Source organism: Onychostoma macrolepis, chromosome 24 (assembly GCF_012432095.1).
Source record: "Onychostoma macrolepis isolate SWU-2019 chromosome 24, ASM1243209v1, whole genome shotgun sequence".
Taxonomy (NCBI): domain Eukaryota; kingdom Metazoa; phylum Chordata; class Actinopteri; order Cypriniformes; family Cyprinidae; genus Onychostoma; species Onychostoma macrolepis.
In genome coordinates, this window is record NC_081178.1 from 14,921,873 (window position 1) to 14,939,337 (window position 17,465).

Consider the following 17,465-nt stretch of genomic DNA (forward strand, 5'->3'; position numbering starts at 1 on the left):
CTCATGTGATTTGAAAGTCTTTTAGTTTTCATTTTATTCAGATTTAAAAAACGTCCCAACATTTCTGGAATTCAGGTTGTAAACTGTAACCCATTTATTTTGTAAATAAATTACGTAATGCCATTACATGTAACTAAGTACTCCCCAACACTGATCATTACTACCATTTTAGGTCCATTATGTGACATATTTCTAAAAGAAAAAGGTCATTATTTATGTGTAAAAAGCAACTCTAAAAGAAATATATAGGGTGGGACCTTATTTTATCGACTAGAAATCAATTCAATTGTAAGAACTGGTCTCTGAGGAGAGGCTACAAAATAAGAGTGCTTAGTGACATCAGCAGAAAAAGTACTAAATAACAATTAGTCATAAATAATGCTTATCATTTATGAGAAACAGTAAAAACACATCATGATCCCAACTCCGTGTGGTGCTTTATGTCACAGGGTACTCACACTCTCTGCTGATCTATGCAGTTTGAGCAAAGCATCATGGGGGATGACATCTCTCTGAGCCCGAGATGAAATCAGGTGTTCCTCACATCGGGAACACAATCGACCAGGAGGCACTTTAACATCCTCAGCAGAAACTGAACAAAATACAAACAAGGCCCTCCGTTAATAATAATTCAAGATAAACACGCCACTTTCTTGGGAAATTAAGACTTTTTGGGATTTTTTGCAGTATTGGCAGAATTTCCCAAACTGAATTACGGAGCAATTTGCAACGTCTTTGATGTGGTAAATATAAGGCCTTACTGGAAAATATACAGACTGCGGGGTACGAGTGATCAAGGCTGCTCTGCAGCACAAAACACAGAGTTGGAGTTTGCTACCGGGCTTCCTTTCGCACAAAAAAACTGCTTAGATCAGAGTCCAAAAGCATCTTCATCTGCGCCGATTATACCACTGTGGATACAAAATTTGATGACTATTAAGGAGCAAAACTGGGATGCTGACGTGGTAACCTCTAAAAGGGGGACGGGGCATTGTGGGAGGAAGGCCATGGGGGTGATAGACGTTCTAATGAGGGGATATACTGCACACATTCATCTCTGGCTGCATGTCTGTCTCTCTCCTCTGGCACTTTCTGTTACGAGCTGATCAGCGAGCTTGCTTTTCCTTCAGGTAGTTAAAATAAAGCACATTTTCAGAGAAAAACGGATTGATTTGTTGATCAGAAAATCAATTTGTGCTTTTTAATACTTTTATGAATTGTTTTCTCCTTTTTCCTTGTTTTTTGGGGCCAGTGTTGTTGCGTCAGCACTGAGCCTGGATGTATCAGGAGAGTTTGTGTTATTACTGTCGATCAATAGGGGCTGCTCCATTGGTGAGACACTTTGGTATGGATGACGGGGCATGGCAGTTGTTGGGAATTAAATTAGGGGGAGGAGAGAGAGAGGCAGGGTGATGAAGAGTATCAATCATCCTGTCTCGCATGTGAAGTTATTTGTGGGTTAGACAGAATCGGCAATAATGAAAGTTCACTTGTTTTTACACACAAAGGGTTTGTGGACAAATTTATTTCTCTGGGAGAGTGTGTGCGGTTATTTAGCTTTTGCTTGTGAACAAAGGGAAACAAGGGGACACATAACCCCTTCCACATTTCCACATAATATATATTTTAAAAAGTAAATCATATATATATATATATATATATATATACATACACTATATAAAGCAGCGGGGTCCTATAGGCAAGACAAGATAAGATTTGACCAAAGGTTAAAAAAAAAAAAGTTTTGTTTAGACCTAAGTAAGATATTTAGTGAGAGAGAGACAAGATAAAGTGAGAGAGAAACAGCCAACTTGCTGCAAAAGTCAAAAAAGCTATTGTCAAGTTTTAAGTGTTCTCTTTTATGATCTCTGAGGGAGCTGTCCTTGATTCCCCACAACAAGCATTACTGGCTTTCCTCCTTAGGGTCCTACATGGCATCACCGTTTCCAGTGATAAAGATTGCAGTGTCAAGGGTTTGTTTTATGACACAGGAGAGCAGAAGCTCTGGCAGCAATTATGAGTCTTGAACAGAGCATTTCTATGGCATCTGATCAGCAAGACAGTTTCTTCAACTACGGCCACATTTGGCCCTGTGGACTGCTTTAAACTCACTTAAAACGCAGGTTTTATACTCTCATTAGTTTATGTAATTTGTCCTCTAGCAATGTCCTACTTGTATAAGAGCACAATTCTGTCATTTTTGTCATTTTTCTAAAACATCAAGTACATTTTTACCACATTTAAAAATGTCAAACTGAATGACAGTTATGTAAATACTGATAGAAATAAATTTTACAAAATAAAAAAAAATTCAACGCTTGTTTATTTCACTTTTGGATTAAATTTAAGAGTACTTAAATTTTAAAATATTTGTAAAAATTAAAATTAAATATGTTTTCCTTATTTTATTTTAAAGACTACTGGGACTACATTAAAACAATAAAATCTATATAAAAGGCTTATGGAAACTTTTCAAGACACTTTTGCTTTGACCCTTTGACACTACCATACAAACATTTGAGGTCAGTAAGATTTTTTTTTAATGTTTTTGAACACTGATCACTATGGCATTTATTTGATCAGAATTAAACTAATAATAAAAACATTAATATTGTAAAATATATTTATAATTCAAAACATTTTTACTATTTTAATATATTTTAAAATACAATTTATTTTCCGTGAAAAGAACAGCATTTATTTGAAATATAAATCTTCTGTAGTATTATAAATGTCTTTACTGTCACTTTTGATCAGTTTATTGCATCTTTGCTGAATAAAATTATTGATTAAAAAAAAATTTAAATAAAAAATCAGACCCCAAATTTTTGAACAGCGTATAAAAAGAAAATAACAGAATCTATTATTTTAATGTAAATCAAGCTCTGGGACATACACGTGCTCATACTTGAAGATACACTCATATTTTTGACATGCACCGCCCTTTTCCAAATATGGCAATGAATTTGCCATATTAGGCCCCACCCCTTCTATAGCATATTTAAAGACACCCAATCAACCTCTTTTTTCTTTCTAAGTATTACTGTTGAATTGCTGTTAAAGAGAAATGATCTGTCAGTGTGCTGTGCAAGTTGGTGAGGTAAGGTTTATCTAGAATAGACTGATCCCAGGCGGCCAGATATCTCAGTTTTCCAAAGCTATGGAAGTGTGGATGGAGTCAAACTAGGAAGAAATGGATCAGTGAGATGCTGTGAGAAGAAGTGAAGCAGAGAAAGAGGAAGAGGAGGTGATGCTGGCTAAAAGCATATGAAAGGAGGGGCCATAAGCTGTGGATCCACCCTTGGGTCAAAGACGGAAGTGATGAGAACATGTGACTGACGTGTGACAACAGAAAAAGTGGCAGTCTGAGAAGCAGCTGTTCAAAATGTGGATCTCAAAGAACAACTCAAGGAAATGTTGGACCTCTTGGATATTTGTTATTACATAAGGTCAAAAAGTCTGAGATTTTTCACTTTTAGTTCACAAATGAAATAAGCAAAAAATAAATGTTTGACACTGATCATGTGACACTTTGTACAGACAGTCCCCAGTCAGCAAACAAATTTGGCCCAGATTTGGCATGCATCTGGCAGAGCTGGCATTCATCCGGCACTGGCATACAGCATGTGGGCCAAACATGGCCCGGGTTTGGCAGAGATGGTACCGGGTTTAAGACGGCACACAAGACATGGGCCAGATGTCAAATGTAGTATTTGGCCCAGATATCAAATACAGATATGTGGGCCATAAGTATTGCCGATCTTGGGCCATAAGTATTGCCGATCTTGACCCACATTTAAAATCCATTTAAAATATTTTTGACTAAAATCCCAATGTTTTCCCATACAGAAAGGTAATATATTCACATATATGTGAAACACTGTTAAATATATTTTGAAAATATATTTAGAAAATGCATAACATAAAGCTCATGTTGTGTGTTATTATGTGTTTACTTGTATGCAAAATTATATTCATGTCTCATATGATATTATATAATATATGATATTATATAGTATATTATAGAATAATATATTCTGTTGTTTTATATATATATTCATCTGCCATTCATCCGGCACTGGCATACAGCATGTGGGCCAAATGTTGGCAGAGGTGGTACCGGGTTTAAGACGGCACACAAGACATGGGCCAGATGTCAAATGTAGATATGTGGGCCACATAAGTATTGCCGATCTTGACCCACATTTAAAATCCATTTCAAATATTTTTGACTAAAATCCAATGTTTTCCCATACAGAAAGGTAATATATTCACATATATGTGAAACACTGTTAAATATATTTTGAAAATATATTTAGAAAATGCATAACATAAAGCTCATGTTGTGTGTTATTATGTGTTTACTTGTATGCAAAATTATATTCATGTCTCATATGATATTATATAATATATGATATTATATAGTATATTATAGAATAATATATTCTGTTGTTTTATATATATATTCATCTGCCATTCATCCGGCACTGGCATACAGCATGTGGGCCAAATGTTGGCAGAGGTGGTACCGGGTTTAAGACGGCACACAAGACATGGGCCAGATGTCAAATGTAGATATGTGGGCCACATAAGTATTGCCGATCTTGACCCACATTTAAAATCCATTTCAAATATTTTTGACTAAAATCCAATGTTTTCCCATACAGAAAGGTAATATATTCACATATATGTGAAACACTGTTAAATATATTTTGAAAATATATTTAGAAAATGCATAACATAAAGCTCATGTTGTGTGTTATTATGTGTTTACTTGTATGCAAAATTATATTCATGTCTCATATGATATTATATAATATATGATATTATATAGTATATTATAGAATAGTATATTCTGTTGTTTTATATATATATTCATCTGCCATTCATCCGGCACTGGCATACAGCATGTGGGCCAAATGTTGGCAGAGGTGGTACCGGGTTTAAGACGGCACACAAGACATGGGCCAGATGTCAAATGTAGATATGTGGGCCACATAAGTATTGCTGATCTTGACCCACATTTAAAATCCATTTCAAATATTTTTGAGTAAAATGCCAATGTTTTCCCATACAGAAAGGTAATATATTCACATATATATGAAACACTGTTAAATATATTGAAATACATTTTGAAAATATCTTTTTAAAATGCATAACATAAAGCTCATATTGTGTCTTTAATTGTGTTTACATTTGAAATTATATTCATGCCTCATATGATATTATATGATATGATATTATATGTTATATTATAGAATAGTATATCCTGTTGTTTCATTTATATACAACTGACTTCAAACAATGTTTTGCATTCACTGCTTTCATATTCTCATTCAATTTACAGTTTGATGTAGGCCTACTAAACAATACATGATGAAGTTTCAGGACATTTTATTTTACTTGTATGTACTAATTATGTAAATGCGTAACTTTGATGCGTTTTAGGCCATGCTGGCCAATCAGAAGCCTGAAAAAGTTTCCAGTAGGCGGAGATAACAGCGCAGGCTCCGACGTCACAAGTCAAAAACTCTGGTTTTGCGGTCTACACGATAACACTGCAGCAGGAGTTTTTGAAAATCTTCACCCTGGCAGTAGTTTTCAAAATGTTCGGTTTCAGTGACCTGGTGCAGCGTTTGCGTGAGGACGAACGGCCAAACCGCATAGAAAAAGCTGCTGTTTTGAAAATAACCGCGTTCGTGAGGACAGGGCCAATGAGCGCGCGCGTTGAGCATTCAAATCGCATTTAAACTGGAGCGCAGGAGGTTACCATGGTAACAGGGAGTCAACGCACTCATCTGACAAGTAGGGAGAGGCTGTCTCTCTGCTGTTTTCACTGCTTTCAGGTAAGTTCCCTAAAGTTACACAAATAATACATACAACCGTTCCTGACACTTTCTTACATGTAATTGACACGTTTCTGTTGAATCTTTACTTTACAGGAGTTGTCTTCAAAAAGACCGTTAGCATCAGAGGCTAACAATTAGAGGTAAGCTAACTTATAGATTTGAGCTCTTATTAATGAACGTTTGAGTTTTTAAGCACCTTTTATGTGTAGATGAGCGGCTTTGATAGTTTTGTAAATTTTTTGCTGATACTTTGTCAATAGATAAATGGAAGTCACTATAAGCTAATTAATTTAACCTAAAAGTCTGCACTGTGGGGTCAATCGGTGACGTCACTTACATGAACTAATGGGCTGAAACTATTTCAAAGTTTTGAACTTTCATTGCTGATTAAACATGATTAAATATTTGTTCAGAATATTGTCGTTGTTGTGACTATTCATCTGGGAGGGGTGTGTATCAAGTGGCTTGGTTATGGTTTTGTTGAGGCTGACATGTGGAACTCATCTGGTCCAGCGTATAGGACCCCCAGACAGCAAGCAGTGTCGGCCGAGATCCGGCCATGCGGGCCAGATGTGGGCCGGATCTGGGCCAACACTGTTGCTGTCTGGGCCAGCTATGGTCATACAGGTATGGTCCCACATAGCAATTTTCCTCTGGCCCAGCTCCGGCCCACATAGCAATTTTTCTGTGGCCCACACAATCAGCTTTTGCTTTTGCTACACACTAGGACCGTAAGTCATTGCGGTATGTGGGCCAAGCAAAAGCTGATTGTGTGGGCCAGAGAAAAATTGCTATGTGGGTCAGATCAGTTTTCACTGAAGCTCAAGATGTTCTTTGGATCCTTCTCACATCATGCTGGAAAACATAAAGATCAAGTTTTACACAAATTTGTGTAGTTGATGCAGCTGTTGTTAATAAGACAAAAGAGAGGCATTCTGACATTCAGGTTAAATGTTTAAATTGTACTTTAACTGAAATCAAGCCGCAGTCATCAGCACCAACGTTCACTAGATCACAATCACCCGCATTCTAATTCCCCGCACCTGCTGCAGCTCATTAAGCTCCACTATATCTACACACTCTCCACACTCCCTCCTCGTCCGGTCTACGGTTCACATACCTGAACCAATCCAGACCCCTTTGTACTTACCGGTGTGTTTCCTTACCTCAGACGTTCCAGTTTCTCCACCACTCCAACCGCTCCCCGGATTCCTGCAAGAGATCACAGTTACAGTCACTGCAAGCCTACCTATCTGGACCTTGTCACATTGTGCTTCACTCTCCGCTTGTCACCTCTTGGTTACTCCTCAGTCTCTGTCAATAAAATACACTTGTTTGACCACTTACCTCTGTGTCTCCTAGCCTGTGTCGTGACAGAAGACCGGACCAGGACCATGTCATGGAGCCTCGGCCCATCGCGGTGGCTGACATGCTGGAGGAATTGGTCAATACCCTCCGAGCCACTCTCATGCCGGCTCCACCTCCGGCACCTGCCTCTGTATGTCCTATGGCCATCCCTGCCTCCTACGCGGGTGACGCAGCTGGGTGTGGTGGTTTTTTGCTCCATGTCTCCCTCTTTATTGAGATGCGGCCACAGAAGTTCACCACTGAATGATCGAAGGTAGCTTTTCTCATCTCTCTCTGCTAAGTGGCAAAGCGTTGCTGTGGGCAAGGGCGATCTGGAATGCCCAGAGTGTCATTATTAATTCCTATGAACCTTTATCCAACCATTTCAAGGAGGTCTTTGGTGTTGCCACAGGTAAGCTGTCCATGAAAGATCGACTCCTGAGGTTACGTCAAGGGGAGTCATCTATCACCCCAGAATCCTCTGTTTCAGTCTCTGCCCTTGTCGACTCAGGTTCCTCGGAACTTTATATCACAAGACCTCCTAACTAGGCTCAACCTACCCTGTAAGCGGCAGCCCCGGGAGCTCTGAGTCGAGACTATTCAAGGAAAGCCGCTTGGGTGTGGAAGGGTTAATTATTGAGCTCCCCCTCTGAAGTTGAAAGTTGGATGTCTGCACGAGGAAACCATCTCGTTTCTGGTACTGGAGGGACCCACGGTGGATATCATCCTGGGTCTTCCCTAGCTCAACCAACATTCTCCAGAAATCAGATGGGATGCGACGCCTATTTCCAAAACTGCCTATCCTCGATTCCCAAGCCGCTCAAAAGATCCTCGCAAATCCAAGTGTGTTCCACCCTCGTCAAAAGCCCAGAGCCTCAGGTGAAGTGTACGATCCCTTCTGACTACCAGGCGTTCCAGGATGTGTTCAGCAAGCAGGTAGCCACCTGCCTTCCACCGCATCGGCCATGGGACTGTGCCATCGACCTGCTGCCTGGAGTGAAACTCCCTAAGGGTAGAGTTTACCCCTTGTCCATCCTGGAGCACAAGGCAATGGAGGATTACATCAAGGAGGCTCTCCAACAGGGTTTCATCCGGCCATCTACATCACCTGCCGCCTCAAGCTGCTTCTTCGTGGGCAAAAAGGATGGAGGCTTGAGGCCATGCATCGATTACCAAGCCCTGAACGCACACCGTGAAGCTGCCGTATCCACTTCCCCTGGTCCCAGCTGCCCTCGAGGAACTCCGTGGAGTCCGCATTTTCTCCAAGCTGGACCTGCGGAGCTCGTACAACCTCGTTTGGATCCGGGCAGGCGACAAGTGGAAGACGGCCTTCATCACACTATCAGGCCACTATGAATATCGGGTCATGCCGTATGGCCTATCCAACTCACCGTCCGTCTTCCAGTGTTTCATGAACGAGGTGTTCCAGGAGTTCCTTCATCAGTTCGTGATTGTCTACATCGATGACATCCGCATATACTCCCGGAACCTGGCCAAACATCGCCACCACATCACGCAGGTCCTTCAGCGGCTCAGAGTACACCATCTATATCTGAAGTTGAAGAAATGTGAGATCCATCGCTCCATGGTACAGTTCCTCGGATACAACATTAGCCCCGACGATAACCAGATGGACCAGGGGAAGGTAAATGCCATTCAGGAGTGGCCATTTCCACAGTCAGTGAAGGAACTGCAGCGATTTCTAGGATTTGCCAACTTCTATAGATATTTCATCCACCAGTTCAGTCAGCTCACAGCGCCCCTCACCGCCATGCTGCGCAGCAAACCCAAGTCTCTGTCCTGGAGCCCCGATGCTCACAAAGCCTTCCATCACCTCAAGGAAGCTTTCAGCACGGCCCCCATCCTTCATCACCCGGATCCTCAAGTCCCCTTTGTAGTCGAGGTAGACGCCTCGACCACCAGCGTCGGGGCTATGCTGTCTCAGTACCACGGGGAGCCTGCCCGCCTCCATCCTCCATATTTCTCCCAGAAACTGACCCCTGCGGAGCAAAACTACGACATCAGGAACTGCTGGCCATTAAGTTAGCTCTGGAGGAGTGGTGTCACTGGCTGGAGGGAGCTTCTTTTCCATTCACCGTCATAACCAACCACAAGAATCTTCAGTACCTCAGATGGGTACTGAGGTAACTCAGTTACCTCAGTAACTCCCTCCGACAGTCCACCACTGGCCTAACGCCGTTTCAATGCATACTCCGCTACCAGCCCCCGCTCTTCCCTTGGACGGAAGAGCCCTTGGAAGTTCCAGCTGTGGACTACTGGTTGCAAGAGAGCGAGAGGGTATGGGACTCGGCACACATCCATCTCCAGCATGCAGTGCGGAGGCATAAATTCTTTGCAGATGTCCGTCGATCAGACCCCCCACGATTCCAGCCAGGCGATCGGGTCTGGCTTTCGACCCGGGATCTCCGCCTGCCCTGCAAAAAGCTGAGTCCCTGCTACATAGGTCCCTTTCCAATACAGAGGCAGGTCAACAAAGTCACATATCGGCTCCAACTCCCGACAAGGTATAGAATCCATCCCACTTTCCACGTCTTACTCCTGAAATCTTTCTCCCCTTCCACCACAGGACGCGCTAAACCAGACGCACCTTCTCCCCCAGAGTTTTTGGAAGAGGCTGCAGAGAGTCAGGTCCATGACATTCTGGACTCACGTCGGCGCCCGGCTCGAGTACCTGGTGGACTGGGAGGGATATGGACCAGAGGAAAGCTCCTGGGTGGTCCGGGACGATATCCTAGACCCCTTACTCCTGGAGGAATTCCATTGTAACCACCCGAATCATCCTGCACCCAGAGGCCATGGCCATCGTTGTGTTAGGGCGTCAGGAGCTGCCCCTGGGGGAGGGGGTAATGTCAGACAGTCACAGTCACCACTGTCACCGTAGTCATCAGCACCGACTTTCACTAGATCACAATCACCTACATTCTAATTCCCCGCACCTGCTGCAGCTCATCAAGCTCCACTATATCTACACACTCTCCACACTCCCTCCTCGTCCGGTCTACCGTTCACATACCTGAACCAAGTCAGACCCCTTTGTACTTACCTGTGTGTTTCCTTACCTCAGACGTTCCAGTTTCTCCACCGCTCCTGTTCTCCACCGCTCCAACTGCTCCCCGGATTCCTGCAAGAGATCGCAGTTACAGTCACTGCAAGCCTAGCTATCTGGACCTTGTCACGTTGTGCTTCACTCACCTCTTGTCACCTCCTGGTTACTCCTCAGTCTCTGTCAATAAAATACCCTTGTTTGACCACTTACCTCTGTGTCTCCTAGCCTGTGTCGTGACATGAAGAGAAATATGATTAAGCATTATTCATAATACTGAACATTTCTAAAGAAAGGTTATTCTGTAATTATCCTACTCGGTGAAACTTTAATTTTTGCATCTAAATATTTGGGGTTCAAAATATTTTTGAAAGTCTCTTGTACTCACCAAGGGTAGAAACCGTAAAAACATAAATATTAATTATATAAAACTTATACATCAATGCAATATTGTGAAATATTATTACAATTTTAATTCATATGATTGCAAAGCTGATTTTTCAGGAGCCATTCCATCAGTCTTCACTCTTAAAGATAAAGGTGCTTCACGATGCCATAGAATAACCTTTTTGTCTAAATAGTTCCATAAAGAACCTTTAATATCTGAAGAACCTTTCTGTTTCACAAAAGGTTCATTGTGGAAAAAGAAGGTTCTTAGGATTATAAAAAGGTAAGAAAGAGATGGTTCTTTAAAGAACCTTTGAATGAATGGTTCTTTGTGGAACCAAAAATGGTTCTTCTATGGCATCGCTATGAAGAACCTTTTGAAACACATTTATTTTTAAGAGTCAGTGTCACATGATCCTTCAGAAATCATTCTAATATGCCAATTTGGTTCTCAAGAAACATTTCTTATCAATGCAGAAAACAGTAGTGCTGCTGTGTGGAAACCAGGATCATTTATGAATAGAAAGGTCAAAAGAGCATTTATTTGATAAAGAAATCTTTTGTAACATTATATATATCTTTACTGTCACTTAATGCATCCTTGCGGAATAAAAATATTATTTTCTTTCAAAAGGCCCTCTAATCAAAAGACATAACTTGAGTGACTGTACAATATATATCACAGATTTGTCTATAAACTACCATACTCATCATAACCAGGCCCTGATTTCATTTCAAAACTTCAAATCTGCAAAAGCATCGTCAGATTAGCCAAAATATTTAATAAACGGATTCTGCAGCTGCTAGAGTCCGTGTCGGTCTGCATATGTAAATTTCTACTGGCTATACAAATAACATAATCTACAGCTGGCATCAAAGTCTAAATAATATCAATCATCACCAAGTATTTCATTCATGTGCACTCTAATAAATACAGATGCAATTGTTTACGGTACAATTCTCGAGAATTATCCTAACAAGACGCTACAGAAGAGAGGTGAAGAACTTTTCAGTCTCTGTGAAAAGGAGTATATCAGGACAGAGCTGTGGGAGATGAGTGTAGATCACCTCCACGCCGTAAACAGAACAAATGAACCACTATCCCCGGTAATGCCACCCCGGAGAGGGGCTTAAAATGGCTTATAGAAAACTGGAGGTGGATAGAGGAGAAGAGGAATTACGGGAGTGTTTTATAAGAACTAAAAACGCTCAGTAAAAGAGATCCCCATCAGCAGGATCTGTGCCATCAGCAGTCTGCGAAGTTAGAGCACTAAGTGACACCTGAACACACAGAAGATGAATGTTGCAAACAGAACACACGAGCTCAAATAATAAAACGAAAATGTGTTCTGCTACTTCATCCTCAGTGATAAATTGGCGTGTGTTTATGAAACCATCCTTACTGGAAGTAATATTAACAAACAATGCCGCATTTTCAAAGCCATCCGCCTAATAATCCGGGAGTATGCGATGACGAGCAACTTTCTTCCCAAGGGCACTTCAAAAATTGCAGTTGATAAATTAGTCTGACTGCCACATTAATGCAGAAGAACAAAAAAAATTGTGGTGGTGCAGGAGGAAAAATAACTTCCTTTTTTTCACGATCTCTTGACCCGCCGCCTGGTGCTTTCTGACTTCTACAAAATCAATTATTATGGAAGCTAATCGAATGGAGATAATTGGTCGCAGTGTATATTAAACAGTCCTACACAGGCTCTTGTGCGGATGGATCCAGAGCCAGTGGTGCTGAGGGGACACTCCAGGGCCAGAGGGCGAGAGGGGAGACGGGATGACGCACTTGGCAGTGCTGGAGAGTGGGAGGCTCAGCTTGCAAAGTGCGCCTCGCTACACGACTTGAACACTCCTCAATGCTGGAGAGGGGCTCGTTCTGAGTGTGTATGTTTAATGGGATATGCAAATCTCTACAGTCAGAGAGCATGTGAGCGTCTGGGTGTGTTCTGTGTTTAATGATCATCATCAGATCAGAAATCACGGTAAAATATAGAGCTAAAGCTGTTCTCACATTGTCTGATGTCCACACCCCTCATCTTAGCCATAGACAACTGTAATTTATTTTTATGTTTGTTTCAAGGGCAAGCATTCACAATAAAAAAGAAAAAAAGAAAAGAAACGAAAGGCAACTGTGGCCAATAATAATAAATAAATAAAAAAGACAGAGCACAGTCTTACACAAACAAACACAAAATATCATTAGGAAATAAACACAACATTAAAATAATGCAATAAACACTAGCCTTCCTAAAAACCATAAAATGCAACAAAACACTTCAGTTTAACTCTATATAGCAGATAAGAAGAAGATTGTAACACACATAGGCTATATGTATGTATGTATGTTCAAGTCTTCTTTCTAAGTCTTCTAGTAACTTCACAATTTTAATTACGTTAAAATATAAGTCTACGTCCTTGCCACAAAGTCTTGTCTCTCTCTCTCTCTCTCTCTCTCTTCCTTTTGTTTCTACCATAAAAGACCCAGACAAAGTTTCCAAAAACACTAAGACTGAATAATCCTATTTAAATGCCATCTGTCCTTTTCCCTACAGCGGATAAACAAAGAACCACTTAAAAGTAATGTGTGTTATTTTTCAGTGTTAAAATACTTATATCCCATTTTAGCTATAAGCAAGCAATTTAAGCCACCTTTTCACTACTTACAACAAACGACAACAGACCGGTGTACCGATGAAACATGCTAAGTGTGCTACCAAAAATATATTTGCATTGTTTTAAGGGTAAGTTTTGGGTAAGGGATAGGTATGGATGGGTAGGTTTAGGGTAGGGGTAGGTTATGGTATGGGCATCTAAAAAAGCCTCAAATCACATGAATAAGATGCTGGTAGCACAATCTGATGAGTAGCATTTTTTTCAATCGATTTGTGTTACCTATCTGTTTAATCCAACCCGATCTCATGACAGTGCGTATAAATAGTACGCGCCAAATAAAAACAAAAACGCGTGGTATTGATACGCAAAAATGGATTTTGGCGTGTATATGCTACGCGATGGGTAGGATTAGGGTTGTGGGGTAGATGCGTATCATATGTACGCGAAAACTGCGTATCATGCCCGCCAATCACGTGCGTATCATACGAACGCCAAAGTCCGTTTTTGCGTATCAATACCATGAGTTTTCATTTTTATTTGGCGTACTATTTATACGCATTTTCATGAGACCGGGCTCGTTCTGAGCGGGTAGCACAAATCGCCAGATACTAGATTTGTTTTCGGATCTGAGCTTTGGCTATTATGAATAAGTAAGTCAGAACATTTTAGTCATATGACATACATAATAAGCTATTTTCCCTCCAAAACTATTGGCGGAGTAGATAGCCTATTCATTCATGATTATTTATCCATAAGCCCTTATTCATCGCGCTTCTTTACTGTAGACGCAAACCTGAAGGTCTCCACCTTTTTCTTCAATGTGGAAGTAAGCCTATGGGCGAGACTTCCGGTTCATTAGATAACAAGAAGAATAAAACTGTGCAGTAAACGGTAAAATTGTTTGCACTACATACCAGTGTGTTCATAATTAAAATAATGCATTAAAATAATATGGAAAGACACACCAATTACTGAAAAGCTGTCAAGAAAACCTGTTTGAAAACACTCAATATTTTGCCGTTCCATTTGATGTTAGTAGAGCAATCAGCTTTGAAGAATAAAGGAAAAAAGCTTTTCATTTTTACATCTAATGAATAGAGGGAAAGGTGAACAATGAATACACTACATCCTGAAATTAAAACATTAACCTATAGAATATCAGTGTAGCTAATAATTAGACCTATAAAACATTGATAAAATATAAGGGGAAAAAAGGTTTTCAACCAAGATTACACAAGCACACATTTGGCAGGATGCTTTCTGCTGATAGAAAGGCAATTCAAACATTAACCTACACTTAAAATCATAAATTAAAAATTTGACAAAACATCAATCTAAAATTGTTGGAATGTGGCCACTTCCATTTCATACTAGCACTCATAATATCTGTCAGTTACTACATTTTATTTAGGCTAAATATATGGGATATAAATGATCTGTCACTTTAATTACGTAGTGCAACAGGCTTGGTTAAAATGGAATGAATGCAAATGCTGCATAGTGAAGAAGCATTTAGTGAGTGTAGTAAGACGTATTTTCTTGCACAGTTCAACTATTTCGACAGAACAGCTGAGAATGGTGCAAGGTGCCCTCGTTAATTAAAAGCTGTACACACACAGCCTTCTGGGATACTATCCCTTTGTATCCTTCGAGTGCAGTGTTCTCTGCATCCCATAAAAAATCAGATTGTACAAATAACACCGGGTCCCCTGTAACAGAGACGGGAGACTCCTTGAAATTGTTGTTTGTGACTCGTGAGAAGCGAGAAAGAGAACAGCTTGGCAGCTTCCCTGGGGACAGACATTCATGCTATTTACAGCTGGTGGTTGTTTTTAAATACTCACATATTTAATTAGCAGACAGCACACATTTCTTACAGGCTCAAAGTCAACATTCTGGCCAGGTGTAAGGATAGGTGAGGATGAGGAAGAGGAAGCATCTGTACAATAAATAAACATGATGGTTAGCGAGTGATATTACTGTATTTGTACCAAATACCAAACTAATGCAGTAGAAGAGATTATTAGGGGTTCGCTTAAGACTGTTAAAGAATTAAAAAGTCAAATTATTTGCACGATATGTTAATTAATTAACCCTTGAGCTGGGCACAAAATGACCAGGCATTTAAAAAATTGCTTATAAATCTCTAAAGCTATTTTGGATTCAACTTGTTTTCTTTCAGTTAGCACAGGTTTTGTATTTCTTTTCATTGTTTCTGATTGATTGTAGATCCTCATTGCTTATGACCTTGAGTTTTTGAGTGAAAATAGTGTTATTTGTGTATAATTTTGGCAATATTCACTCAAAAGCAGAAAAAGAAAAATAAGCTCAAGGTCAAACTGCCCAGATCACAACATGTGGATTTTTTATTCGTAATTAATTGCATATATACATTTTTGCTCATAAAACCTCCCAGATTGACATATTTAAGTGCATTACATTATTGTGGCAGATATGTAAAGCCATGAATAAATATAAACATAACAAAGAGCCTATCACTGTCCCACCATCCACAGGAATCCAATCCAAGTCTGTCAATCAGTTCACATTAAACAGAGAAAATTTTCTGCGCTATTCTTGTTCAGATTTTATATGTGCATATCCAAACTGGCTTACTTGACAATTGTTTTTTTTTTTCAAGCCAAGAGTATCGAGTGTCAAGGTAAAATTTAATTAGAAAAAATCCTTGTGATGAAATTTATAAATAGGGCAAAGGACATGATTAAATGTATTAATTTTGCATGAAAGATCACATAATTTTTCTAATATAATTTATATTAACCACATAAAATTAACATGTTAATTAAATTTTAAGAAAATAATTTTCACATTTGTCAAAATAAATAATTATCGTTAATGCAACATCCACTTGAACCCTCAGTGTAAGGCAGTAAAGGATAGTGTCTTTCAATATGATGTTAGGAGAGAAAAATCTCTCCCACTTCAGATCTTTCTCATCTGCATTTCAGTCGATCCCTCAAAGGAGAAAAACCTAAAAAGATTACATCAGGTTGTCATACCTGTGACGGACAGCAGCTACGACTGAAATATATTTTATTAGGTGAGAAAATGGCTGCAGTGCAATACACGATTTTGCATAAATTTGCAACATAATAATGTGATAATGAGATTTACATGCCACTGCACAGACCGGGGCTAGTTGTCACACAGGAAAGTTTGTATCTCATTAACTATAAAGTTCTAATTAAACAAATGCATGACTGAAATAGATTTTTTGAGTGAACAACTGCATGACAATTAACCCCGGTCTCTGCTATACAACAAATACTATATTTTGCAACATAAAATTCAGCATAACTCACAGGAATGCCACCACATCTGATGTGGAAAGAAAAGCGTGTAATCACTCAACATAACATTGTGAACAAATGAATTACACAAGGTCTGAGTGATTACTCATGATATAGGAAGAGATAGAGGTTTAGCTGGCAACATCGCTATATGCAAGACCTCACTCCAGGGAATAAGATACGAGCACGCTAACGATATGAAACTCGCAAAATCTCTGATACGGCAACATGAATCTGAGGCAACGTCAATTAACTGGATTTGCGGGTTTAACCTGTCAACAGGATGTCATAACAGCTTTTATCATTGTGCACACTGTAGAGTGTGAGAGGCATCATATTTAATCATGCTCTCCCTCGCTCTTTCCCCCTGCTTTCTTTCTCTTTCTTTTACTTTTTTTGGAGTAAAAATATGTCCCCACGCAATGCAAACTCCCCAGACACAGTGTTGTTTACTGCAGATTAACAAAGGGGAGGCAAGACGAGTTTCTGACACCAGCTCAAGTGAACAAGAAACCATAATACCAGCAGAGTGAGAATTTTTAAGCAAAAGTTGGGCTGCATTTGGGGGAACTGTTTACTTTTGTTTGCTAGTTCTCTACTTGGACTCGTATTTATTTATTTATTCATTTATTTGTTTGTATATTTATGTATGTATGCTAGTGTGGTATAAAAAAAAGTTCAGTTTTTGCCCTGGCAGTATGGCAGGAGAGCTGGATTCCTGTGGGGCTGAGTTAAAAAAAAAAAAAAAAGAAGAAGGGATTTGTGTAGTAATCTATAATAAATTAATAAAGATTCCTGTTTATTTAGGAATGCCAGTGGGTCACTGCTTTTCAGAGAAGAATGCATCTGATATCTTGTACTCCTATGGGAACGTGTAAGAAC

General features: G+C 39.8%; 1 long non-coding RNA gene across 1 annotated transcript; it reads left to right on the forward strand.

Annotated features, from left to right (window-relative positions):
* Positions 1–5,558: 5,558 nt before the first annotated feature.
* On the forward strand, positions 5,559–7,155 carry LOC131532820 (uncharacterized). Its single transcript, XR_009268966.1, has 3 exons — positions 5,559–5,846; positions 5,943–5,989; positions 7,021–7,155. It is a non-coding gene; the product is annotated as an uncharacterized LOC131532820 (long non-coding RNA).
* Positions 7,156–17,465: the final 10,310 nt, after the last annotated feature.